Source organism: Phyllostomus discolor, chromosome 5 (assembly GCF_004126475.2).
Source record: "Phyllostomus discolor isolate MPI-MPIP mPhyDis1 chromosome 5, mPhyDis1.pri.v3, whole genome shotgun sequence".
NCBI lineage: Eukaryota > Metazoa > Chordata > Mammalia > Chiroptera > Phyllostomidae > Phyllostomus > Phyllostomus discolor.
The window spans coordinates 4,561,842-4,589,595 of record NC_040907.2 but is presented as its reverse complement, the minus strand read 5'-3'; the positions used below and the strand labels follow the sequence as shown (position 1 = coordinate 4,589,595).

Below are 27,754 nucleotides of genomic sequence, written 5' to 3'. Positions count from 1 at the left end.
GGCCCTTCGCAGCCCCCCAGTCAAAAATCTGCATATAACTTTTGACTGCGCTAACACTTAAGTGCCTTGGTATCAATGGGGGATTGGCTCCAGGACCCCTTGCAGATACCAAAATCCGAGGGTGCTCAAATCCCCTATAACAAGTGGCACTAGATAAATGGGTACAGTCAGTTGGCCCCCCACATCTGCTGACTCCCGGATACAGATACCAAACAGTACAGTAGCTATTGTAGTTACTGTAGCTACATGGTAGTTATTGTCTGAGTGAACTGGTGCAGTTCAAACCCGTATTCTTCGAGGGTTAACTGTATACACATTTGAAAAATAATTCCTGTGGTCGATTTTGTTTGTTAGTATGTATGTATTTGTTTCCCGTAAAACTTTGGTACATGTAAGAAATTCGGTTTTGCATTTCCTTGGGAATAAATCCATTCCCCATGCAGATAAACCTGCCCATTAACACAGAGAGGGAAGCTAGGGCCCAGCGGCTTTCCCCACACGCCGTGGTTCACCAGGAGCTGCTTAGGCCAGGAGCCAGGCCTCCTGGGTCTCTGGTTAGTGCTGTTTCCCTGCTCCTGCTGACTTTCCTCCACCCGCAAGGGACGTCCTTCAAGTAAGCCCATGCGACTCACCATTTGCGTCTTAGCTTTTAGCTAGGGATCCTTCTCTTCATATCTAGTTTAAGCCAGTGTTAGAACGATTATTTTTTGCTTATGTAAGACAGTTATCATTTTAAAGTATTGTTTCTAACACTGGTACTTCTCATACTTGGGACTTCAGTACCATTTAATAATTCAAAGTGAACATTTATTATAAAATGCTGTTTTAAAAGTAATAAAGTGGTTATATTCCTACCTATTTGCTGCTTATAAAGAACTCTCAACTGCCCGCTTGTTTAGGTCTGCAGGAACTGCTGAGGATAGCCTGCCTTTTCAGTATTTACTGTGGCTTCGCCAGTTGACATGACGTGTGCCAAGAATAACCATTGCCTTTTACCTTTGATTGTAGTTAAAGGTGTTAGAATGACTGAATTTTGAGAAAAATTGCCAATACAAAGGCTGAGATTAATCAACTCCCTTAAATGAAAGTTGACTAATAACTGGTGGATTTTAATGTAGCAAGTTTAAAAAATTCTTAAAACACCCAATATGATACTGCTCCCTGATTAATTCCTTTCACTTGGAACAGTTATTTTCATACCCTACTCTCTCATAAAAGCGGATTGTTAGCTAGTTTGTCCTTAAGGCTGTCTTCCCATCGTACTCATCTGCTACTTTTATTTTTTAACAAAAGGAGCATCAAGCCACATTTTCTGAACATAGCTTTGAATAACCTTATGATTTTATAAAACTGCCTACTATTTAAGCATTCTTTTTGTAATCATAGGTCTGTGTCGTATGCAATGATTACCTCTAGGTTTCATTGGACTCCCATTTTTTTAGGCATAGTGCACCCCCTGTTGTTAGTCACAGGCGCTGTTAGGCCTTTCAGCCTCGTATTTTGGGGGCTGTTCAATACTGTTCGAAAAATATCTAAGCAAGAATGTGGGGTTCCCAGGCTTTACAAGTTCCCCAGAATTAGCTTTACTAATATAAATTGCTAAAGACATTGCATGGCATTCCGTTCCATGGAAGTAGAGCTTGTAGTTTTATTTAGCTTTGTTTTTAGTTTTACCTCACATTTTAGGATATCATAGTACTTTCTTTTGGTGGCGATGTATCTTATGACTAATACTAAGGCCATCAACAGAGTACCAGATTTTTCTTAGGGACTGGAGTGAAGTTTGCGTAATATACCTAAGGTAAATCAGTCCTTTTCAGAGTCTATAGAAATTATGATATCTCATGCCTAGAAGTTGTTATTTTCTGTTTTTATCTTTGGTCTTATGTTTTACAGTTAGATTGAATGTCAGGTACTTGTCATTTCCTTTTCGTTTTTAAAATAGACTTTATTTTTTTAGAGCAGTTTTAGGTTCACAGCAAAACTGAGTGGAAGGTACAGAGATTCCCCACATGCCTCCCTACCCCTACACGAATAGCCTCCCTCATTTTTAATATCCCTCACTACAGTGGTATTATATGTAATAATTAATGACCCTACATTGAACATCATTATCATCCAGAGTGAACCTTAGCGTTCACTCTTTGTGTTGTACATTCTATGGGTTTGGGCAACTTTCTAAAGTCAAGAATCTACGACTGTAGTAGATTCGACTGCTACTGTAGTTCCATAAATAGTGTTTTCACTGACCTCAGATCCTCTGTACTCCACCTAGTCATCCCTCCCTTCTCCCTAGGCCCTGGAAACCAAGTATTGTTTTGCTTCTCCATAGTTGTGCCTTTTCCGGAATATCATAGAGTTGGAGTTACATAAAATGCGTAGCTTTTTCAGATTGCTTTCTTTCACTTAGTAATATGCACTTAATTTTCTTTATGTCTTTTCATGGCTTTTAATAGCTTATTTTTCACACTGAATAATATTCCATTGTTTGAGTGTACCACAGTTTATCCTTTTACCTACTGATGGGCATCTTCCCAATTTTAGCAGTTATGAATAAAGCCGCTATATCATTTGTGTGCCAGTTTTTGTGTGGCATTAAGTTTTCAACTCCTTTTGGTAAGACCATGGAGTGAGGCTGCTAGATTGTATGGTAAGAATATGTTTAGTTTTTAAAGAAACAACCCAACCGTTTTTCCAAAATAGCTGTATTAGTTTGCATCCCTACCAGCAATGAATAAGGAATTTCTGGTGTTCCACATTCTTGCCAACATTTGGTGTCAGTGCTTTGGATTTTGGCCATTCTGGTAGGCGTGCCTAATGCTATTTCAGTGTTGTTTTAACTTGCATTTCCCTAATGAATTGATGTGGAGTATGTTTTCATATGTTTATTTGCTATCTGTTTATCTTCTTTGTGAGATGTCTGTTAAGATCTTGGGTTTATTTTTTAATTGGGTTGTTTATTTTCTTATTGTTGAGTGTAAAGAGTTCATATATATTTTGGATGACAGTCTTTTTATCAGATTTATTATTTGCAAATATTCTCTCCCAACCTGTGGCTTGTCCTTTTCTTGACAGCGTCTTTTTCAGAATGGATGTTTTGAATTTTGATGAAATCCAGCTTACCAATTCTTTCTTTCATGGATTGTGTGCCTTTGGTGTTGAATCTAAAAAGGCACCACCATAACCATGGTTATCTAGGTTTTCTTATGTTGTCTTCTAGGAACTTCATAGTCTTTTGTTTTGCATTTAGGTCTGTGATCCATTTTGAAATAATTTTGGTAAAGGGCATAAAGTCTATTGGATTTTTTAATCATGTTGATGTCCAATTATTTAGCCTCATTTGTTTAGAAACTATCCATTCTCCACTGTGTTGCCTTTGCTCCTTTGTCTAAAATCAGCTGACTCTATTTATGTGGGTCAGTGTGGGGGCTCTGTCTTCCCTTGCTGTGATGCAGAGTGATATGCAGGCATCTTGACTGTTTACTTCCTAAATACTTGTGTGTATTTCCTAGAACAAGGACATTCATTGATATAGCCCCCACATACTGTATTTTGCCATATATAATGCATACTTTTTTGCCTAAAATTTTTAGGGAAAAATAAGGATGCACATTATACATGGGTAGTACCTGAAATACCTTGTATCTGTTCTTGTGTTTTATAATTGTTACGTAAAATTTCTTATACCATAATATGTTAAAAATAAGTGCTAAAACTTGTTTATAATACAAAGAACAGGTATCTAAATATAAATAAATAAACAATTGAATTAAAAAATTAAAAGATTTTTTTCCCTCTGAAAGTTTGGGCCAAAAATGTGAGTGTGCATTATACACTGCAAAATACGATAGTTAACCAAAATCAGGAATCTTAACAGTGTGATACAATGTTATAATCTAATCTATAAACACATTTTGCCATATTTCCCCACAGTGTCTTCTATAGCAGTTTGTTGTTTTGACCTTCTGTCCAGTTCAGCATCACACTTAGCATGCCTCTTTAGTCTCCTTTAACCTAGAGTAGTCCCTTCACCTTTTTAAATTTTCCATCCCATTGGCGTGGCTTTAAAGTATACAGTCCAGATGTTTGTAATTCATTGTTTCCTAGTTATTAGATTTAGACTCTGCATTTTAGGCAGGACTATTGTATTAATGGCATTGTGTCCTAAGTGCCTTACATTAGAGGACATATGGGATCAGTTCGTAACATTTTTGGCGATGTTAACTTGTATCACTTAGATGACTTACTAAGTTTCCCATTGTAATTAATAAGTAATTTGTAGGGAGAAACTTCGAGACCATGTAAATATCCTGTTCTTCACCAAGTTTTCACATAACTATTAGCACCTATTGATTATTTTTGCCTGAATCTCTGTGGCAGTTGCAGAATGTCACCCTGTTTAAAAACGTTTTCTTTTTTGTACTATAACTGAATTGCTATCTTTGAAAAATAGATCATCATTCACCTATCAGTAATTCAGATTTGGGATTTTTGAGTAAAATGTGGGAGGGGTAGGGAGAGAGGGGAAGGCAGGCAGGAAGGAAGGAGAGAAAGAAAGAAAAAGAGAGAGGGGTAGGTGGGGGATGGAAGAGAACTTTTGAGTCTTCAGTTTTGTTTGTTTATTGTAGCAGTGCAAGGACTTTATGAATTTTCAGACTTTTTTTTTAGAAAGGAAAAATCTGTTGGGGTGTTCTGTTCTATTTTTAGACTCCAGGAGAGAGAAAAGCTGCTTAGAAGAAATAGATCGTGGATATGGTTTTAAAAAACACATTTTTACTGTTGAAATTTTGATATTGCTTTGATTCACATTAGCAACATTTGCTAATGATCAAATTACTTAAATCTCCTCTGCACCTCAGTTTCCTCACTTGTAAAACCAGAATATTATTTTAGTTGTTCTGGTGTCCAAGAACTCCCCAGGAGATTCTGATGGGCTGGTGTCAGTGAATGGAGGTCTTGGCTTCCACCCCGGGGACGGTTACCAGTACAGGTTAGTCGTGTCCTTTGCTTGCAGGATGTAGAACTTCTGGTACAGCTCCAGGACCTCTTATGTTTCTTAAACCCGAGTGTCTTATGTACCTAAAAAAGTGATTTCTGTGGTTTCCCATTTTACTTAATTTCCCACCTTCTCCAACACACAGATTAGGTATAATCTGCTTGTGTATATCCTTACTACAGTTTTAAGGGAGCATTTATAAATTAATTTAGACCAAACTACAAAACCAATAAAATTCTAACTAGCAACATTATTATTATTATTATTATTATTATCATCATCCTCACTCTAGGACATTTTTTAATTGCTTTTAGAGAGAGAGGTAGGGAGAGAGAGAAACGTCAGTGTGAGAGAGAAGCATTGACTGGTTATCTCCTGCTTGGGTTGGGAATCCCACCCACAACCTGGGTATATGGCATGACCAGGAATTGAACCTGCAACCTTTCAGGTTCAGGACAATGCTCCAACCAACTGGGCCGCACTGGCCAGGGCTCAACATTCATTTAATAGAATGAGTATGGATGATGTTTTGCTGAAATGAAATAGTCACTTTTGACATAAATTTGTGACTGATTGCTTATGGCCCAGATTATTAGGACTGGACATGCATACGTGGCATTTTAAGACTACTGGGTTCCTTGTGATCCTCGATTTTCTATCGCTTTTATTTTTATTATCACGGAGACACCTGTATTAAATGTATTTTCCCATGATTTGACTTTGCCCTTGCTTGGCACACATGTAGCATGTTGCATTTATCTTATTTAGTTACTAGCTTGTGACAATTATGATAGTAGTACTTAGTTATTTGATTGTATGTAAAATTTTTCAGAGTCAAAATCATGTAGCTCTAAACTCTGTTAATGAAATTATAAAATAAATAATGCAGAAGATGAGTATAATATAAAATGTAAGATACAAATTGAAATGAAAATAAAAATTAATCCTCTTCATCTCCCAACTTCCCATCTCTTGCTCCTTTTCAGGGAGCGACAAGCAGCCGGTGTCGGTGACATCACACCATGGCCACTGTATGTCTGTAGAATCCTTTTGGTCAGAGTGAATGAAGGAGCAGCATTTCCTCCACCTCTTGTTTGCAGCAACTAAAACAGTGCCTTACTCTGACCGGCTGCTCCTTAAGCATTGAGTTAATAGTTTGATTCATTTACAAGACGGGGGAAAACCCACTTTTTTATTTCAATCAGGTAATGAAGGATTTTTTAAAAAGGAGACTGAGTTGGACCATCAACAGAGGAAGTATTGTATTCGATACAGTCAGAAGAAAGATTGACCAATACTAGGCAGAAAAACCTAGTATGCATGTCTGTTTATTTTTTTATAAGGAAGCGACTAGTGTGTGTTTATCTACCCTGCCTTCTACTTCCCGTGAAAGTGAGAGTGGTATGGGACCAGGAGAACATTCCTGGCTAAGGTTACATCAAGTACATATCAATATATAGCTCAAGTTAAATTTTTTTACTAACTTGTTAGAATTCTCATGGGCTTGTGAAACTCATACAGCATACACCCTGTACACATGTGCACATCAGCTAACACAGCATGAGGCTACTTTATGATTTTGTTTGCATTTACTTAATGTTGGGTCCGTAACACTGGTTTGTGGCCTTTCGCATCTTTATTAGAAGGGAGCTTGATGTGCTCTTACCACAGAAAAATAGTTCATCCCCACACAGAGGAACATGTTGTGAGGCTGCTGCCCATGGTTACAGCCTTTTGACAGTGATGATTCTTTCTGATGCCTTAACCGAATGGAGTGTGTTGCTGCCCTGCCCTTGGTGGGGCCTTGTAACAATTATAGTTTGGATGGAAGAGCAGAAGGACCTAAAAAAGTAGCTACAGATGTCTTTGGTGTCCAGTAAAAGATTTGTGTGCTGACCTTGGACCTGCAGCTCTCTGGATTAGGGTACTTTGATTCAAAGGATCTTGGAGGCATGCTTTAGAACACAGGTGGCAAACACAAGGCCCGTGGGTCAAATCCAGCTCTCCACCTTGTTTTATCTGGCCCAGCACGGAGCTCTTGCTTACTTGTTAAGGAGCAGTTACATTTATGCAGTCCCAAAATTACATTCAGCCCTTTGAAGGCAACCACAAGGCTGATGTGGAACCGGGTGAAAATGAGTTCGATACCCCTGCTTTTAGAATTACATTGAAGGGCAAATTAGCAGCAGGGATGTCTGCCCTGACTCCCACTACCCCTCCACACACTCCGTAAAAGGTGGATGTCAGTGTCCACAGCAGAAAGAAAGCTGAGTGATGTGATGGAATGTTAGGGTAGTGGAACTCGAGTGTAGGACATTCTGTCAGGGATGAGAGCAGTTTGATTTGTATTTGAATCAGAAATCATTGTCTTGGTTTCAGTAAAAAATTTGGGTATTTTTATGGTATATAAAGATGCAAGAATATGGAGAAATTAGTATTACCACTAAATTTAATACTTAGTTCATTTTTCCTGAGAGTTTAGGAACTTTATGACCTTAATGTCAGAATGGGGAAATGGTGTTTGATACTTAATGCTTTCCATTGGTTTTCCCTTTTGTTAGTAATTTCTTCTTGGATGCATTAGAAATGTCCACAGATGTCCATAGATTGGCACACTTACATTATGATTGAATATCAATCTGCTCTTAAGATATTGAGCAGATTTGTTAACAAACAAGATGAGAATGTAGAAAGATATCTGATGCATTGTGAAAATTATTTAACAGAAAAGCAGCTGGCGAGTGATAATTGACTGATATGTTTATCTGTAGAACTTGAAATGCTGCTATGGTTACTGTGGGTTAAGTAGGGAAGACTCATCCATGAGCCAGGGGTTTTCTAGACATGGGCTGAAGAATGACAAAAAACCAAGGTGACAGGTTAAGGATTGCATGGCAAGAAAGGCACTGTGATTAAGTTCCTTGATGTCACTGAGCTATAAGGCTGAAGATAACACTTTCCTTCTGCTGAAAACAAGAATCAATATTCACTCCTTGATGGGCTAAATTATTAAAAAGAGCCATTCTTGCAATGTTTCATTATCTGGGATTTGCCCCAGCTGGTGATTTGTCTCATAGGGATGTTTGCAAGGCATTTTGTGTTAAAATTAATTCAGTTGGCTGGTGGAAGAGCCCTTTGGATAATTCCTTTCCATTTTATAATGCTCTTGAATACATTTATGGTTTACTTATTCCTAAATGGCTTTGTATCCTTTGGAGTTATTAAACAGTGTTGGGTACATATACACCTTTGTTTTAACCTTGATTTCTCTCTCTCTCTCTTTGTAGTTGTGGATGGGTGGTTAACAGATTATTTTATTGATACTGTTAGCAAACATCAAATGCAGTTGGCATATTATGTCAACCTGACACATTGATTGATATATGCTGTTTTGTATTCTTCCCATATGAAGAAAATCATGTAAGTTGACTTTTTTTTTTGTAGTTTTTAATGGGGGCAGGGATTTAATCTGTTAGATGGCTGGTGTGATTTTAGGCAACCAATTTGCAAAAGAAAGCAACCCCATTTTTATGAGCTTTGGTGGCAGAGAAAAGAAACTAGCATTGTGCTGTTTTAGTGCTGTTAGTGGAACTGGTCCCACTATGATGCAAAGGTTGGGAGTGCAGAGAAGGAAGAACCTTTGTGGGTAGTGCTTTGCCTCCATCCACCAGGCTGCGAGAAGTTATGCAGGAGGCATTGTCACCAGGAAATGTCGCTGGGCTTGTCCATTGTACTGGCACAATTGGAATCTTCTGGGTGAAGTTTGAAGCCTTCTACTCTTCTAAAGTCTGAGGAGAGTTAAGACTGCCTCAGTGTTTTAAAATTCATGGTGTGATACATTCTTTGGGGAGAGTCAGTACTGTTGAAAGACCTGATTCAGCCTCACGAAGAGCATGGTCAGCTTGTTAAAGTCTGGTTAAGGGGGATTTGTCCCTGTAGTGGAACCATGATGTGAGGCGGTGTAAAATCACGTTTTTGCCTTCCTGCTAGAAGGGAGGGGACAGGGTTGAGAAGGCAGGGAGACTAATGAAGAAAGGATGGAAAGAGAGCAAGGCCTTTGAAAACTATGTGGCTGACTACAGAGCCTTGGAAGGGGCCGGTGTGTGGAGAGTGCAGCTGAGCGGGTGCACAGCCGCTGGGGACAGGCTCCGGTGCTGGAGAGCTCACCCGGGAGGAGTGAGCCTCAGGTTGCGTCCTAGTGTGGACAGATCTCTGTAGAGACCTGCTGTTTCTCAACATGGCAGCCCGCTTCACTCCCAGCTCCATGATTTTGTAGAAGCTGGGGTGCTGGGAATGCCCTTAGAGTCCCACCTGTCACTAGCCGTGGGCAGCCTGGTCTTCCTCAGTTCACTATTTTCTCTTCTGTGCTGTCTTTCTGCCCAGCCTGATGTTTTGGGGGCTGCTTTTTGTGGTGTGCTGTGTGTCATTTGTATCCCGTTTCCTCAACCAGGTTCACAGCTCCTACTTCTTGCCCTGTCCCTTTGGTTGAATGGATAAGGTGTTGATCTGCCCGGGAGAGAGAGGGCAGAGGCATTACAGCAGGTCGGTCCGATGCCAGCAAGATCTTCAGGACACGTGTGGTGTCCTATCACAGTAATCTGGAGAACACAATCTAAGTTTTCAGTGTGTTTTATTAAGGTGCTTTCAGTGTGGTTGAAATTCTTCTGAGCATGCTGCTCTATCTGAAAGGAGGCATGTTGCCCTTTTATATTTTGGGGGAGGAAGGCAGAAGGGCTGAGACCTAGACATCTTTTGGCCTTATTTCCTGTTTGGATGAAATGACACCTTCCTCCTGGCTTTTGAGGAAATGTAATTGACCTCAGTGATTGCTGAGTAGCAGGCTGTGAGTTGAGCAGAGGAATGGGTCTCCTAGAAGATGAACTGGAAAACTGTTGACAGGACTGATCATTAAAAAAAACTCAGTGAAAAGTTTACTTACGAAATGACAGTGAAACTTCCTTGCTTTACAGACTTGATTGTCCTGATCACATCAGGGCTCCAGTGTGTGCACTTCACTGTGTAACACTGCTTTCAGTCCGACCGAGAAAGTCTGTGCTGCAGAGGTGGTTCCTGTTCTGTGACAGCCCCGGGCAGCAGTGGCATTGCAGGCTGCCTCCCTTCACACCTGCTTCTTCTAGAGATGCAATTTTAATGTGCTCATTTTCATTCTTGCCCACTTTTATAGTTTTATATTTCTTCTCTCCATGGACTTACTGTTTGGGTTATTATTTTAGAGATGCCATTTAACAAGAAGCAACATGAATGTCTTTGAAAATTCAAATGTCTGTTAAAAAATTAGCATCAGTACAAAATAAATGGTTAAGCACTTGCTATTTTAACTAATCATGGAAGCAATGAGAGGTGAAACACAGTTAACTTTACCTTTCATCTAATACATGCCATGGGCATCTGTTATGTTTAGTAATGGTTTTGACATTCTCCTCAGGTTGTTTTGGGAGTGCTGGCACTTGAGCACTGTCACATGCCCTGTGTCAGCAGTCAGCATTGTTGCCAAAGATCCACACCAGGTCATACATCTCTGAAGTTAACTCATTAGAGAAATTTGTCTTCTTATTCAAATTGGGGTTTTCTGTGTACGGGAGATGAAGTATCAGTGCAGGTCGCTAGATCCCTGTCATGGGCTAGTTCGTCTCTGGCATCCTGGCTGGAGATGTTTTGTGCTCGGGCCAGTCTGTTTCTGGGCAGTCTTACTGTCTCGTGAAGGAAAACTGCACGTCCACGCACACCAGGCAGCTCCTGAGACAAAGGCTCGTTCCTGCGTGTTTCCAGAGGAGTGCTGTCTTATTTTGAGCCACTGCTCAGGTGTCTGACTACTGACATCAGTACTTATTGACAGGTGCTTTTTGTACCCAGGGTGACAAGTGTTTTTGTAAAGGGCCAGATAGTAAATGCTTTCAGCTTTGTCTTCTCTGGCTACTATTCAGACCAGCCACAGACAGCATGTGACAGTGTGGCTGTGTTCCAGTAAAACTTCGCAGGAGAAGGTGGTGGGCTGGCTGTAGCCTCCAGGCCTCTCATTTGCCGACCCCTAAACCTAGTATAAACTTCGGAGGATTATTGCCCTGAAGGAGTCACTCAGAACTCTTTTTTCTTCTTCATTAGGGCCTTATGCTGTAAAGGTTGAGTGTGGTCTGCAGTTAGTAATTGCTTTTACCTTTCCTATATTAGTTTGAACTGGTGAATATTGCACATTTACAACTTACCAAATTTATAGAAGAGATATACCTGTATAATCTATAAATACGATTTTGTGCGTGTGTGTGTGTGTAAAGTACGCTAACAAATAGGCATTCTTTGCAAGAACCCATTCTCACTAATGATCCTTGAGGATTTTTACAATATGTTGGATACCAGGAACAGTGGAACATGTGGGGTTTTCTTTGGCAATTAGCTTATATCTGGAGAGAAAATTTGAAAAGTTAAATGTGCATAATAAAATACATAAAAGTTCATGTCTTAATTTTTTATGGCTTTTTCCTAATATCAAAAAAATTGCAACAAAATATTCAGGATAGCAGAAGAGCTTTTTAATATACATTTAATGAAAAGTATGGCTTTTCTGTTAATTTAGTATTTAATAGGTAAGTATTGATATGAGAAATAGTTTAGCATTTGTTGCTGATGAAATAAAACATTTGATACCCACACAGGCAAAGAAAATTTACTCAAATAAAAATTAGTCTACAGTCACAGATGCAGTGGCTGATCTAACCATCAGCTTTTTGTTTGTCACGCTACAGTAGTTAATGTTACTTGTTCAAGGGCTCCTGCTGCAGGCGTCCACCCAAGCGTGGGCTTTGATTCTGTGAGCCCAGCTCCCCATGTTTAGGAAGATAAAGACAAACTGTGCATGGGTGGTAGCTAAAGGCTCATGGCTAATCACACTGTAGTTTTTACATTTCTGTAGCCTGGAAGCCTAAAGTCAGCAGGTCTTTGAGGTCCTTCTGGATGTCCCACAGGGTATCTGTGTTTTTCTTGAGTTGAACAACCTCATCATCCTTCAGTTTCTGGTTAATTCCTTAGCATTCAGGACACATGGAAGATTCAGGAAGACTTTGTTCTCAGTGTTGTAAATTCCCTTCACCATTGTTGACACTGGATGAATCCTGGATCCATTTTTCAACATAGATTCAGTGAGATCAGCCACACAATCCAGTAGCCCAGCTGGTGTATCCTTTTAGCTTAATGACTTCATAGGCACTTTCAACCACCGTCTTAAGCACTTTCTGCCAGTCTTCACTGTCATTGTCCATTCCTCTTTCTGGATTCAGTTCCTGGAGAGAAATGCCTGCCGTGTTCACTCCGCTCCACACCGCACAGCCACACTTGAGTCTCCACGTACTCCCAAAATCCATGTGTGGCAGCTGCTGGGATGAGTGCCAAGTTTTTCAGCCCTAAGATAGTGAGATCTAGCAGAATCCAGGTTATATCCACTTCCAGGTATCATATGGGAGAATGTCCACCGGGTTAGAAACCATAATTACGGTGCAGTCAAGGCTGTGCTTGATGACTGAGGAATAATGAATTCGAAGACATTAACATTACTCTGCAACAGGTCGGGATGATTCTCTCCCTCTTGCTGGCAAATTCCTGCAGTTACCACCACAAACTTAGAATTGGCAGCCACAGTGTCATCTTTATCTGCCACAATTTTAGGTGTCTGAAGAAATAAGCTTCCGTGCTGCAAATCCATCATTTCTCCTTTGAGCTTATCTTCCAAAACATCCACAAGAGCTAGCTCATCAACCAGGGACTTTCCCAGAATGCTGATGGGACGTGCCGTACCAACTTGTCTGACACCCACGATAGCGACCTTATTGTTTGGGACTGCTGCCTCGTCTTCTGCAACTGGTACAATCGGTTTTTCCTTAAGGGTTGCCATTGTGCGCGGGAGAGAAGACTCGACCATTGGCTTTTTAATGATAACGCTTCTGTGCACGAGGGCACCCCGGACAGTGTGCCCTCGTGCACACTGAATGGGGATGGCTCTGTGCCAGACTTTTGCACCATTGGAAGAAAGCACAGAGCTCATCTGATTGACAGTGGTTCTCAGAATTCTTATTTATATTAAAAGACAGTATATTATTATTATCATCATCATGACATTATCACCCAAATTATTTTTAAGGAACATCATTACTTATTGACAATTTTTGTTTGTATCCAGATAGAATATTGGGTTTCAAATTTTATTTGACACTAAAATTTGAGGATTTATGTCACAACCTAAACTAATGTGATTTGTATTATTTGCCCTTAGTTCAGTTGCCACATTGATGGCTAAATTATTATAAAATTACCTGTGATTTTTACCTCTTCATCTCCTTTTCACAGATGCTTTGTTACAACTGTAAAAATGCAATATCCTCTGACTGTAGCCATTGAATCTGATTTTGTTTTCACTAGTTGACCATGGCATTTTTTGTTGTATCTTTCTACCCAGTGGCATACTCACTTTATGTAATTTGCTGTGAGTACACCACTGATCATTTCTATTTTATTTTACTCATGATTATGATAACTGCACTTCACTGAAGGTAGATTGTCTTATGGAGAGAGTAGCCAGTTGGATTCTGTTTTCAGTTCTGTTATCAAGCTTCCTAGCCGTGTTACTTTAGGCAAGCTATTTAATTTTCTAGAACATTAGTTTCTATATATGTCAAATTGAGGATGTGTGTCTTGCTTACTTCACAGAGTTATTTTCATGTGAGAGTAAAAAGAGGTAATATAGTACTTTGAAAATTTTACAGGGCTTTAAAGATATAGGAGTATCAGTTATTAAGATTGGCTGTATATAATGAAAATAAACCCCAATCACAGTGGTAAAAAGTCTGTATTCTCGTGGAAAACAAGATGTTTTCCAGGATGTGCCATGTAGGTTTGGCAGAGGGCTCCTGATCCTCAGGTGCCTTAATTTCCCACTGTTGGCTCTGCTGTCCTGAGTACAGGTTTCCATTCTCAAGGTTTCCTCATGGTCACAGATGGCCACTTCGGCTACAGCTGGCAGAGTCACGCTCTAGGACAGTGTTGTCAGGTCATGGCCCATGGACTGAACTGCTTGCCGCTAGTCCACCAGAGATAAGGACAGAAACAGGAGTAATTGTTTAGAAACTTTATAGACACTTGGCACTACCATAGCTTTTTAATTGTGTTTGTAAAAAGTATTACTCTGCAATGGATTGAGAGAAACTGGTTCTTCCCTGCAGCCAGGTGGCTGGAGAAGGGCACACGGATGAGCGCTGAGGTAGGCCCCTTCCAGAGCTCCGCTAGTCGTCCTGCCCAGCAGCCTGGGCTTGCGTGAATCTTCAAGGGAGGCCGGAGTTGATTTCGGCTGGGCTCCCGTAACACAAAGGCCCCATCTTTAAGGAGATTGGAAGTTGACTTAGGCAACCAGCAGTCTCTGCCACAGTTGGACATGTATGAAGCTTTGGTCATCACCATTTAACACAGAGTCTGGCCCACAAACTCAGCCCAGTCCCTGAGGATAATGACCCCAGGGGCCGCTGCCAGTTCTGGGGATTAGGGGACTAGCACATGTCTCAGATGGGGAAGCACATTAGGAATGCCGACAGCAGAATAAAATCTGATGGAGGTTGTATAGTTCTCATTTGTAGAAAAGAACATTCTCAACAGATACTAAATTTATTTCTATTTTCATAACTTAGAACTAAATTTGTGAATTTAGCTACAACTGTAAATAAAACCTTATCTTAAACCCACTTACATTATCTTTATGCAAATACGATTAAGTTTGATTCACCTAGGATCAGATGTAGAAGTAGAACTTGCAAAGATGACTTTTAAAAGATACGTTTTAAAATGGTTCCAAATAGACAGGAGCCTCTTTTGTATGTTGTGCATAGGGTGGAAATTGCAGGGAGAATTTAAAAGACAATTTTATAAGAATGAAGTGGCCTATGATTTAGTTGAATTTTGTATTTTCAAATCTCAATTTCATTGTCCTGTTTCATCCACAAGGAGCAGTATCATGTAAAATATTTTCACTACGAATATAATGCTTCACATTGGCATGGCAGTATTTTTTCTGCTGTAAAAGTCTTTGTTTCCTGTTAGTATGTTAAGCCAATGTATATTAAACCACTTTATTACATAGCATTTGATAGTAGGCACCTTCAGAGGAAGGGATTAAAAAAAGAATGATAGAAAAAATCTGCATTCCTACCCTCAGCACGTGCGGATGTTTGCAGGAGGCGCCAGGGTATGAGCAGAGGTCTTCGCAGTAGGTAGAAAGCCGGGCGCCTGCCGTGGGGCGTGCAGCACAGAGAGGGCCCCAGACGCCGGAACCTGCCCTGTCTGGTGAGTTAAGGTTCAGGAGGAGGCGTCCTGATTGACTGGCGAATTTGGGGTTGGCTTTTACAGACATGGGGCAATGGAAGAGAGGGGGAAGTGGGGCCTAGCTGGAGAAACTGTTACCTCTGACCGGTGGTTGTCCTCTGTAGTTCTCATTACATGAGTAATTTTTAGTCATGGTGACTGGATTTGGAATGTGGGAGCGTGATGGGGAGGGTCCATTAAATGACCTAGGTAGACAATTTTGCATTGAAAATAGACGGTTGTGCGTGTCTTCTTATCGGCAGTAGTGATTGGCATTTTATTTTTCCTTTTAATGTGCAAAGTTAGTGCTGCTGGTCATTTGCCATTCGGTGTCAGTGAGAAAATCTCCCTTGATCAGACATGGTCAGTGGCTGCTGGGCTGTCAGGACTTGCTTGGTTTCACATCATCTTTCTCTTGACCATTTTGTGTGAAGAACATGTACCTTTTCCTCTCCTTTTATCCCAGAAAAGTCTCCTCACACCACCAAGTTATTCACAGTGAAAACTTGCCTTACCTGCTAGCATAGATGGCTTGATCTTGACTTCCCCGCTGCCCCGTGGAAGTGGGGACAAGGCGTGGTGGCCCTGGTGGCAGCACCACGGGAATCTCTTGCAGTGCTCTCTTTAGGCCTCTGTTGGAGGAGGCCCACTAACGTTTTCCGTTTTAGTGAACTCACATTTAGGAAGCTTGTGCTCAGTTCCTAATATACGGAATAGCTGAATAAGTTTCCGTTGTCCCAGACACCAGTTGAATTGGGGTAGTTTGGAGATGAATTGCTCGGCAACTCTTTGTACTCAGCCGTTCCTCAGTTGTTTCCAGAGAAAGAAACTGCTCGAGGATTCTGGGTAAGCCCAGGCATGTGGTCAGCGGGAGGGAAGCAGCCATTGGTATCAGCATGGTCAAGGAGGCTGCAGGGTGAGGAGTCAAGTCACCGTACAGTTAAGGGGGGGAAATGCAGTTTGAGGACTAGATTTTCCAGGTTAGCAGATTAACTGTGTGTTACTCCACTGCCTGGAGCATTGCCTTCTTGACTGCCTTTCGAAGGGTGAAAGAATTAAGAATAGAAAAATTTCAGATTTCAGTTTGGAAAGCTTAGAGGCATGGTTCATGTGCTTTCCCCAACAGTGTCAGAATCAGAATACCAAATAGGCTGGGTTGGCCTTGGAGTGAAATGACTTGGAGGCTGCAAAGCGGTCACATTTCCGCCCTCTGTCCTCAGGGCTCCTCTGGCTTTCTGCTTCAGTTCTGTACAGTTGCAGGAGTTAATTAGCTCCGTGAATACATTTTAAACTTCTTGAGGGAACAAACTGTTTTAAACGTTCCTGAAATCTTGGTCCCTAGTCCTGCTCAGTGTGGCTTGTAAGCGCTTTCTTAATTTGATGGATTCATTCTCTATTTCTGAGTGACGGGCTCCGCATGCTTGAGGTCTCAACTCAGATGTCACCGACTCTGGAAGGTTGTTCTGACCACACTCTATCCAAGGCCTCATTTCCCTTCCTGCTTTATCTTCTAAGCTGTTGCCCAGTTTTAATGTCTTCATGTTTTTATAACACTGATCATCATCTGAAATCATCTTTTGATTTATTTGTTTACTTGTTTTCCTTTCCCCAATAGAAACAAACTGTTTCTCATCTCATCTTATTCCATGGCTGTTTAATAAATAGTTGCTAAATGAATGAATGAAAATGTTAATAAATATTTGTGAGTTAGCAAATTGTAATTGTTTTTTTTTTTTTTTTATCTGGGGTGGTGGTTTCTTTTGCCACGTTCCGCAGTTGTGCATTTTGGTGGTCAGCATAGAAGATGGTCTTAGCGAGGTTCTGTGAGAAGGAGGAGCCCTCGGCCCCTGTTTATACTTGAGGGGTGACTTGGATTTTAGTTTAGGAAGATTTTCTTAGGAAAAGACAAATAAATAAATAAATAAAAGCCCTGTCTCCACCTTATGACATACATCTGTATATCTGGAGCTCCACTTAACTGATGTTACTTAGTTGCCATTGCCAGTTGCTGAGGGGATTTGGCACAGATTGCCTTTTATCCTGGGCCACGGGTGCTGTTGGTTGCTCAGGTACTGGCTGTCTTTTGGGTCAGGTGGTCCCACTTGGTACAGTCAGCTGTAGGCTCTGGGCCACAGTTGCATAAAACAAAGCAGGGCCACTCAGAGAGACGGGACAGGGCACCTGCCCTTAGAAGGGGTTATAAAAAGGTGGCCTGGGGACTTGTTTGGCTTCAGTACCTTTTAGGGACTTTTGATGAATTTTGAAAGATACTGACATATTTCTGAAAGAGAAGTGTTAGAATATGCCAGATTTGTAGGTTGGAGTTTAAATGAGGGTTTTCAGTGGCTTATTTTAAATTACCCCAGTGTATTAATTGTTTTTTTTTTTTAATGTTTCTGTACAGTTCAGCCAGCACTCATTAAATGAATACTGTGTTGCATAACAGTGAGTCCATTGTGGTGAAGGAAGGAGATGTGAATTACTCGCCCCCTCAAGAATGGCCAGCTCCCTGGTGGGAGAAGGGGGTGTTTGCCCATTTTGTGTGATGCAGTAGCTCCAGGGCAGTACAGTGCCTGACACATAGAAGGAGCTTAACAAATATTTGTTGAATGTGAAAATGTGAATAAAATATGGACTCTGCACTCAGATGGTTCAAGACAAGTAGGAGGGACGAGGCATGCCTGTCAGGAACGTGGGCATGGAGAAGTGTGACTGCTTTCCAAGGGAAAGGAGGGCTTGGGCTGGGGCACCCCAAAGTGGCAACTTTGAGCTGGGCCTTGAAGGTTTGGAAGCATTTTGACTGGAGAACAGAGACTCTTTTGAGACAAAGGATAGAGGCAGAGTATTTTTGTTGAATGTTGGAATCTAGATCGGTTTGGTGAAGGCAATGGTCTGCGATAGAACTTGGAAAGATGTGCCTAGCTCTGAAAGCCATGCTGAGAAACTGGATTTTATTTGTTAGCCATTGGGGAACCATGAGTGGATGAGTACATGATCAGACTATGGTTTTAGAAAACTGGGTTAAACATAGAAGTCATTAGGAAGCTACTAAAATAGCTCAGATGAACCGGAGTGAGGGCCCGATCTAGGCTGCTGTTGATGAGAAGTTGAAGGGGAAGAGGGAAACTTGTAGTTATGAAGCAACATTCATCAGCTGGGTAACAAAAATGTAAGTCCTTGTTGTCAATCAATCTGTATTGTAGGTAGGGAACAGTTAGAATTCGGTGGAATAATTTGAGGTATGTGTGTTATATTCACTGAGGATTCCTTGCAGTGTTTCCTTATATGGGTATGCAGCAGTGATTCTGATTTTTCAGAGTTTTGAATGGTGGCTCAGAAAGGTTAAGTAACTTTTCTAATATCATATAGTATAGTATAGTATAGTATAGTGCATATTGAGTCAGATTTTGAGCCTAGCCTGTGCTTTTTTCCTATAAGGTGTTCCAAAGAGAACAGATGAGCAAGACGCTGGAGAGGGGGTGTCCAGGCTTTCCTGATCATTGACTCTGTTAGATGGTGAGGGAAGGACATGAGGGACCCTGAGGTTTTGAGACCCAGAACTGGGAAGACGTGTTTGTTCTGTCACCAGGGGCCACGGCATTCATTATGTGTAAGAAAATAATTTAACCCTAGTTCCGTCACAAGTTTTGTCTTACTTGTTTATATTTCAAACTTGTCCTTAAATTTTAGTTCCCTGGTCTATATTTTTTACTGCAAGTATGTCATTTTGATCAATCCAGAGTAGGAAGAGATTGTTTAGTATGTGCTAAGCAGCTGTCCACAGTTCCTTTTGTAGAATCCTGTGATAATTCCAGCTGCTTTCTTGTATCGTTTCTCCATTTTCTTATATACATTTTCTAATTTAGTTCTTTTGGTTTGGTTGCTATTTTGTCTTTTAACTACAAACTGCATAATTATGAAATGTATAAATATGTGAACACTGTAATATGTGAACACTGCTGTGTACAGTGCATCTGTTGCATCTGGTCTCCAGCTGAAATCTGTCTGAGGCATGAAATTCATTTACCTTTATCATGAGACTTGTCCGTGAGGCGGAACGTCCTCTCCTTCTTCTGGGTTTTCTTCTCCGGTTACCAGAACTGTAGCTGATGCCTGCTCTTCTGTAGGTGATGTATGACTATTAGTGTTTTCCTTTTTTTAAAAAAATCTCCTTGTTGTAAAGCACAAATGTAAACAAGCACACAAAGTGTGTGTATAGCTTAATGAACTACTATACCGTGTAATTGCCTTCCCAGTCAAGAAGCAGGACCTTGCAGCCATCTCCTAGCTTCTCTGCGATGACAGCCTCTCCCTTCCCTACAAAATTAACTACTCTCCTGACTTATAAAGGAATCGTTTCTTTGTGACCGCTTTAGTTTTATCTCCCAAATGTCATCATCTGGACACAGTAGTTTAGTTTTGCCTATGATATGTCTTTTAAGTCAGTGATAATCTATAGATTTTTTACCCTTTCATCCCTTTACTTTTTTCTAAACTACTTTATTCATTCAAGAACCCATGCCCTTTGACCTGGAGAGCGTCCTGCAACGTGGGTGTTACTGATTGTGCATTGCAGTTAAAGATGTGCCTCAGTTCTCTGTTTCCTGCACATTCGCAGCTGGACCCAGAGGTTTGGTCAGACTTGAGTCTGGTCCACTTGGACGAGATTACAGATGGTGTACTGTGCTTTTACCTGGAGGCACATTTTGTCTGTGTTTTGTTCTTTTTGATCTTATCACCTGTATCTATTCTTTGGGAATTGGAAATGAGATTCTAAATCTATTATTTTGCTTTCATTTATTAGCTAGAATAATTTTATATGGCAGTGCTTCCTGTTACCTACTATTTGGTTACCTAATTGTACAGTTTAGGTAGGAAGTGCAGGGTAAAGGCTTAAATTCTTTCTTCTTTCTCTTTATTTGCTCAGTTTTTTAAAGATAATTTATTTTAGAGAGAGTGGAAGGGAAGGAGAGAGGGAGAGAAACATCGATGTGCAAGAGAAACATTAATGTGTTGCCTCTTGTACGCGCCCCGACTGGGGACTGAACCTGCAACCCAAGCATGCGCCTTAACCTGGAATCGAACCAGTAACCTTTCACATTGCGGGACAACACTCAACCAACTGAATCTTTCTGGTAAGGGCTATTGACTCCATTTTCAAATAATACATTGGGTAGCCCTAAACATATTTCAAGGGTTTCAAATGATTGCACTTTTTAATCGTTGTTGAACTCAGATTGCTCCATGTGGCTAGTGGGAGCCTCTTCAAATTGGCTTCTGAGTTCTGTTTGAGCCTAGTGATCTAGTAGTGTCCTTGGCACCTGTGGATGCTTCGTGCTCATCTTGTGCACTTCCTACAGCAGACCTGGAACCAGCATTTCTTCTAGACTCCCTGGTTTCTTTTAGTAAGAAATATTTCAAGAGCACAATCTGGGTTGTTTGGGTCTCATTGCTACTGGGTTGGCCATTATTCCTAGATCTTTTTATTTATATACTAATTATATGAATAATTCTAAAATTTCAGTGGACAGAGCTAGAAAATATGATCTATTATACCTTATAAATGATACTGACATTTCTAATTCAAATTCAGGATTATAGAGTTTTTATTTAACCTCATCTATATTCTATTTGTATCTCTTTTTCCCCCACACAGAGATGCCTTGTTATCTGAGACACAGGAGAGACAGAATGAGAATATCTCATACTTACGTCCTTTATCTCACCTGACTTATACAATAGTCTCAGGTCCGCAACATCAATACTGCCACCGCCACTTATGATTACTGAAAAGAGTAAAAATAAAGTTTTGTTGGCATTCTCCCTGTTCTCTGTCTACGTTTCAGATTGTAGTACCGAATATTTTTCGATTACACAGCCATTACACACTATAGTGTCTTCTATTGAACCCTCATTTAGTCTTAGCTCTTAGGTAACTACAGTAAGTCCTCATTGTCAATAGGTTCTGTGACTTATGTAAAACATGTAACAAGACCAGTTTTACCATAGGTTAGCTGATATAAATAAGAGTTAAATTTCTATGGCATCATGTCAAAGTTATAATGAAACAGTGTTGAATGAAACAGCATTATTCAAGGATGAGCTGTTAATATTTAATCTTTACCACTAGTCCTTATGTAGAATCTTTAGTTATTTTAGTTGTCTGAAGTTTGTTTTCTAGTAGATTCCTTAGAAAGGGCTCATAGAAATATATTCCCTGACTCTTGAATGCTTATAATAGGTTGTTTGTGCCCTTATACTTACTTGAAGGTCAATCAGATTTGCTGACTCATGTTTTTTTTTTAATTTAAGTATAATTGACAGGCAACATTGTATTATTTTCAGGTGTAAAACATAATAATTTGATGTTTGTGTATATTGCTAAATTATGACCACAATAAGTCTCATTAACCTTCATCAACATACACAGAGTTGCAGAATTTTTTTTTCTTGTGATGAGAACCTTTGAGATCTACTCTGTCAGCAAATTTCAAACATGCAATACAGTAATATTAAGTATAGTTGCCATGCCATGTTTTCTGTTCTTGGGTGCCTTAAATATACAACTACATTTTCCTCTGATGTAAAGCCTTGCTGTCAGTCTGTTGGTGATCTAATTACCTTTTTCTATAATTCACATATTATTTTTGCATACATGCCCAAAGAATTATTTTTCCTTCAAATTCCAGTAGTTTTATTTGTTATTATTTTTAAAATATTTTATTTCTTTATTTTTCAAGAGAGGGGAAGGGAGGGAGAGGGGGAGGGAGAAAAACATCAGTGTGTGGTTGCCCTTTGCACGCCCCCTCCTGGGGAGCTGGCTTGTAACCCAGGCATGTTCCCCAGTCTGGAATCAAACTGGCGACCCTTTGGTTTGCAGGCTGACACTCAATCCACTGAGGTACACCAGCCAGGACCAAAGTCCATTAATTTTAGTAGAATATGTCTTAATATTGGTTTTCTGGAACAGCATGATAAAATATGAGGGAGGATCACCCCTAAAACTGGAATTATCTTTTGGAGGGCAGCCCCTTAGTACAGGCTTCCCCTACTGATGAGTTTTCTAGGCACCCCCTGTATCAGTGTACTAACTGGCGTCGTTGTGAGAGGCTGCATTCGGCTTCAGTGAATTTTTTTCCCCAAAGACTCTTTCAACACATTTGCCCATTTCGTAATGGGTGATTTATGAGAATACCTGCCCACATGGCGCCAAGTGTTCAGGAGTTTTTAAATAAAAAAACAGTATGACTCCTGTGCCCCACCCTCCCTATTTACCTGATGTGGCCCTGAGCTACGCCCTCCACCAGGCACCCATGAAAAAAGTTCTCAAAGGGAAACCTTTTTTTTGCCTATGTGGAAGAGGTGAAACAAAAAAATGTCAGAAGCACTAAAAGGAAGGCATCAAAATGAAGTTCAAAACTGTTTTGAGCAGTGGGGAAAAACGTCTCAATAGATGTATCAATTAGTACTTTGAAGGTGACTGACGTTTAACATAGGTTAAACATAGAAGAATAAATAACAACTTTTTATAAATTCCATTCTTTGGGGGGTTCCCTTGTTGTACAGTGTGCTCTTGAAGTATGAAGTTGTAAATCTTTATTTCTGGAAATTTTTCTCCAGTTATAGTTTTTAGTATTTGTTCTTTCAGGAGCTTTTATTATCTGTATGTTAGTTGTTTCTTGCCTATCTTGAGTATTTATCACTTTGTCATGAATCCTTTTTTTTTGTTTTTTTTTGAACTTTTAAGTTTTCTTCTTGCCTTTTCTTTCTTGCAAAGTATTTTTTAGCTGAGTTTATTACCCTTTTGTACTCCTTCTAGTTCAGTATTTCTAAAACGACCTTTGTGTGATATTTCATTTCTGAGTTTTGTGTGTCTTGGTTTATGTGGCTCTCTAATGTCTTACATCATTATTTAATAGTATATCTCAGCTCATTTGGAAGCGGTGGAGTATAGCTTTGGTTGTGTGCAGGCGTGTGTTTTCGCCATGCTTTCATTATGTGTAGAGGTGTTATTCTGCCTCTTTTTTTTCTGTTCGTAACATTTTAAGAGGTTTAACTTCAGTACTTTTTTCTTTTGCTTGCTTTTATATGAATTTAATTTTCATAAACTTTTAGAAGGCGGTGACGTTCAGCGTAATTTCTTTTAACTTAACCAAGCTCCCTTTTCTGTTGTCATGTAGTGATAAAAATGTAGCACTTTCATTCTGTGATTTCCTGACTCTGTTTTCTGCATTTTCATTTCGATCTATATTTTCCTTTTCTCTCTTGTTCCTATTCTGCTCAATTTATGCTCCATTCCCATCGTTGCTCCTCTCTTACGGGGCTTATTCTGGAAAGGAGCTGAGGTGGGTGAGTTTCTAGAATTCACAAATGCTTACTACTTACCCTTATCTGGCTTCTTTGTGCTGACCTGCTGTCTGCATGGATGAAACCCCTGCAACTCCAGTGCTTTTAGCACACTGGCCCGCCTCATTGCTGTTAACTGTTTTTTTTTTATAACTCTTTTTTTTAAGATTTTATTTACTTATATTTATTTTTAGAGAAGGAAGGGAGGGAGATAGAGAGAGAGAGAGAGAAACATCAATGTGCGGCTGCTGGGGGTTATGGCCTGCAACCCAGGAACGTACCCTGGCTGGGAATCAAACCTGGGACACTTTGGTTGCCAGCCTGCGCTCAATCCACTGAGCTACGCCAGCCAGGGCTGTTAACTGTTTTTGAGATCGTACTGATCTTAGGTATGTGGGACATCCCATTTCTTCTGTTCTTCCTCTGCAGATGCTCATAACCATAGGTTTATGGCTGTTCGTGGTTTATGCCCTCCCATCTGCCTGTATTTTGGGTTTTCCGAAGCTACTTTGTTTCCTCCTTTTGTTGTATTGTCAGCAGGAATTAGGTTTGATTCTGGAGTTGATCTGTTTTTATGTGGGGATTTAGAAAGATCCATAAATTCTGCTGCCATCACTGCCATCCTCTCAGAATTTCTAGTATGTTAGTTTTTATTGAAATAATTTTCTATTAAGCCCCAGGCCCACAGGCACCTGAATTCTTAAATCGCCACCTGCTATTTGTTACGGTTGCCAGCATTTCCATACAAACCCCGAGGGAGACATAGGTACAGAACCAAAGACCAAAGGAGCAGGTTATTTCATCGGGTTTTGTTTCCTGACCTCAGTGAGTTCCCCACATGTTGGTCCACCCCGGGTCAGACACACAGATACTCAGTTTGCTTCTGATTTTTTTTTCCGTGCCAGGTTCAGGCATGCAAGAGTCTTACCTGGTCCCAGTTACTTAAATATATGGATACTGAGATTGACCTGTGAAATTTCACCTTGATGACGAGATTATGCGATTCTCCCTTCATCTCCAATCCCTCACCCCCATAGTGTATATCCTAGAGCTTTGAGTGTTCCCTGTTAGTGTATCCCTTACTAGGTAACTTAAATAATGTTAACTTTTCAGGAAAATTTTACTTTAAGCCAAAGGAGCAAGCGGGTTGGTGAATGGGGTTTGAGACTGGAGGGATTGTTTTTGTGTTTTGTATGATTCTTTCTTTTTATTTTTTTAAAAATTTATTTATTGATTTGTAGAGGGCGGGGGAGGGAAAGAAACATCATTGTGTAGTTGCCTTTTGTGTGCCCCCTACTGGGGACCTGCCTGCAACCCAGGCATGTGCCCTGACTGGGAATTGCACTGACGACCCTTTGGTTCTCAGGCTGGCACTCAATCTAGTGAGCCACACCAACCAGGGCTGATTATTTCTGATATATATATTTATGTGATGTTATATATCAGTTAACAATTATAGCTGAAATCTTACAGATTCCTCAGACATAAACGTTAGCCATCACAAGTGTTACAACAGTGTAGTGTATGTGCATACATATCAAATAAATATATATTTATGAAGTGTAATTCTATAAATCAGATGGAAAAATCTCAAAATGTGTAACCATTGGGTCTGTATTACTAAATTAAGAGGCCAGAGATGTCACGGGCTAATATGCATCTTTTATTTCTTCAGTGTAAACTTAAATGAATCCATACAGATACTATCAAGTTATTTTCAATGGGAAAAGGAAACTCTTTTCAACAAATAGGCTGGAATAACTGGATATCTGTATGACAAAAATAAAAGGCAGAACACATCCCTACCTCACACCATACATAAGAGTTAATTTGAGGTGGATCATTGACCTCTAAATGTAAGGTATAGTTATAAAACTTCTGAAAGAAAACAGGAGAGTATCTTTCCAACCTTGATGTAGAGAAAGGTTGCTTAGAGGGAGACAGAAAGTACTTACTATAAAAAAAAAAAGGAATTTATCAAAAGACATTGTTAAGAATAGCCATAGAGGAGCTTCAGACTGAAAAAATGCTACAACACATTTGAGAAAATAATTGAATTCAGAGTATATTTTTAAAAACTCAAAGCAAACAAACAAAACTGGCACAACTCAATAATAAGACAACTTTTTTTTTTAATTTTAAAATTTTTATAAAGCTTTTTTTAAAAGATTTTATTTATTTATTTTTAGGGAGGGAGGGAGAGAGAGAGAGAAACATCAATGTGCAGTTGCTGGGGGTTATGGCCTGCAACCCAGGAATGTACCCTGGCTGGGAATCGAACCTGGGACACTTTGGTTCCCAGCCTGCGCTCAATCCACTGAGCTACACCAGCCAGGGCGACAACTTACTTTTAAAAAACGCACAGACAGACTTGAACAGAGACACTTTATGGAAGAAGATGCAGGAATGTTGGATAAGCCCATGAAAAAGTGCTCAATTTGATTAGTTGTCAGGAAATGAAAATTAAAGCTGCATTAAATACCACTAACACCAGAGGGGCAACACTGTTTCCCCTGTTTTTTGTGAGGAAGCCCACTCTGCAAGGAACTCCTTCTTCTTTCTTCTTCCTTCTTCTCCTTCTTCTTCTTCTCTTCTTCTTCTTCTTCTTCTTCTTCTTCTTCCTTCTTCCTTCTTCCTTCTTCTTCTTTCTTCTTCTTCTTCTTCTTCTTTCTTCTTTCTTCTTCCTTCTTCCTTCTTCCTTCTTCTTCCTTCTTCTTCTTCTTCCTTCCTTTCTTCTTCTTCTTCTTCTTCTTCTTCTTCTTCTTCTTCTTCTTCTTCTTCTTCTTCTTCTTCTTCTTCTTTTCTTCTTCTTCATTTATTTATTTATTTTTAGGGAAGGGGAGGAAGGGAGAAAGGGAGAGAAACATTGATTTAGTTGCCTCTTGTACCTGCCCTGACTGGGAACTGAATCGCCAACCGAGGCATGTTCCCTGACCAGGCATTGAATCACCAACCTTTTGCTCTGCAGGACGATGCCCAACCAACTGACCCACACCAGTCAGAGCTAGCAAGAGCTCTTCATGCTTTGCTGTTAGGGATGAAAATGCTATCACTGTTTCAACAGTTTAACAATCTCTTAACAATTTAAATAGATCTATCCTAGTCAGTATGATAGAAATCAGAATGGTGGTCCCTTCTACAGAGTAGAGATTGAGTGGGAGAATGCTTGAGAGAACTTTGTGGAGTGATAGAAATGTGTGTTTGGATTATAAAGGGGTGTGTATATGTCTTTATAAAAATTAATTCAATAGTGTACCTAAAATCTCTGCTTTTCACTATGTATAAATTATACCCCAAGTTAAAAAAATCCACTGCTGATTAAAAATGTAAGATTTCATCTTTTTGATTAAATCCAAATTTTATGTGTATTTTAATTTTATTGTGCAATATATTAGAATGGAACTTAAAGGTTTTACTAGTAATCTAGCTGGCTTCTGTGTAGTACATGAGATGAGTTCCAAAGTAAATAGACCAGTTATTCAGTAAATATGATTAAAGGCTGTATGGTTATGCTACTGTTTGAATCCCCTCAATTATTCATGAATTTTTTCCTAGATGTTTAGGATATCTATTAATAGCTTATGCTAATTTGCCTACCGTTATCCCCTCCCCCCCAAGAGGTTATTATCTATGGCCCTATGATGGGGTGATGGCCTTCAAAGAGGAGATCTTGCCACATTCCTTGACATCATCTATAATGTTAATTATTGAAATGTCTTTCCATTTAGTATTTGTATTTGGTTAGTTTTTAGCTTTTTTATCTTGTTTTATCATAGTCAGCCTCTAGAAGATGCTAACGCCTACATATACAACCTCGTGTGAATTCCTCTGTGCTCTGGTTTTCATCTTCCAGCTCCTTTGTTGAAGGTTTATATAAAAAATTGTGAATGGAGAGCATTTATTCATAAATTTTATATGTTTGTTACAGAGCCCACTTCATGAGTGTGTCCTTTTTTTACAAGAAGGGGGGCATTACACCTAGATAATATACTTTCCCAGTGTTATTTGGGAAGACTTATTTTGTGATGATCTCTGAGCTTATGCTTTATGTAGCAT

At 39.8% G+C, this 27,754-nt stretch overlaps 1 protein-coding gene and 1 pseudogene across 5 annotated transcripts in view; one reads left to right on the top strand and one right to left on the bottom strand.

Annotated features, from left to right (window-relative positions):
- Nucleotides 1-27,754, top strand: part of RERE (arginine-glutamic acid dipeptide repeats) — a 398,807-nt gene that overhangs the window by 196,174 nt on the left and 174,879 nt on the right. The window lies entirely within an intron of this gene.
- Nucleotides 11,397-13,488, bottom strand: LOC114496150 (annotated as a pseudogene).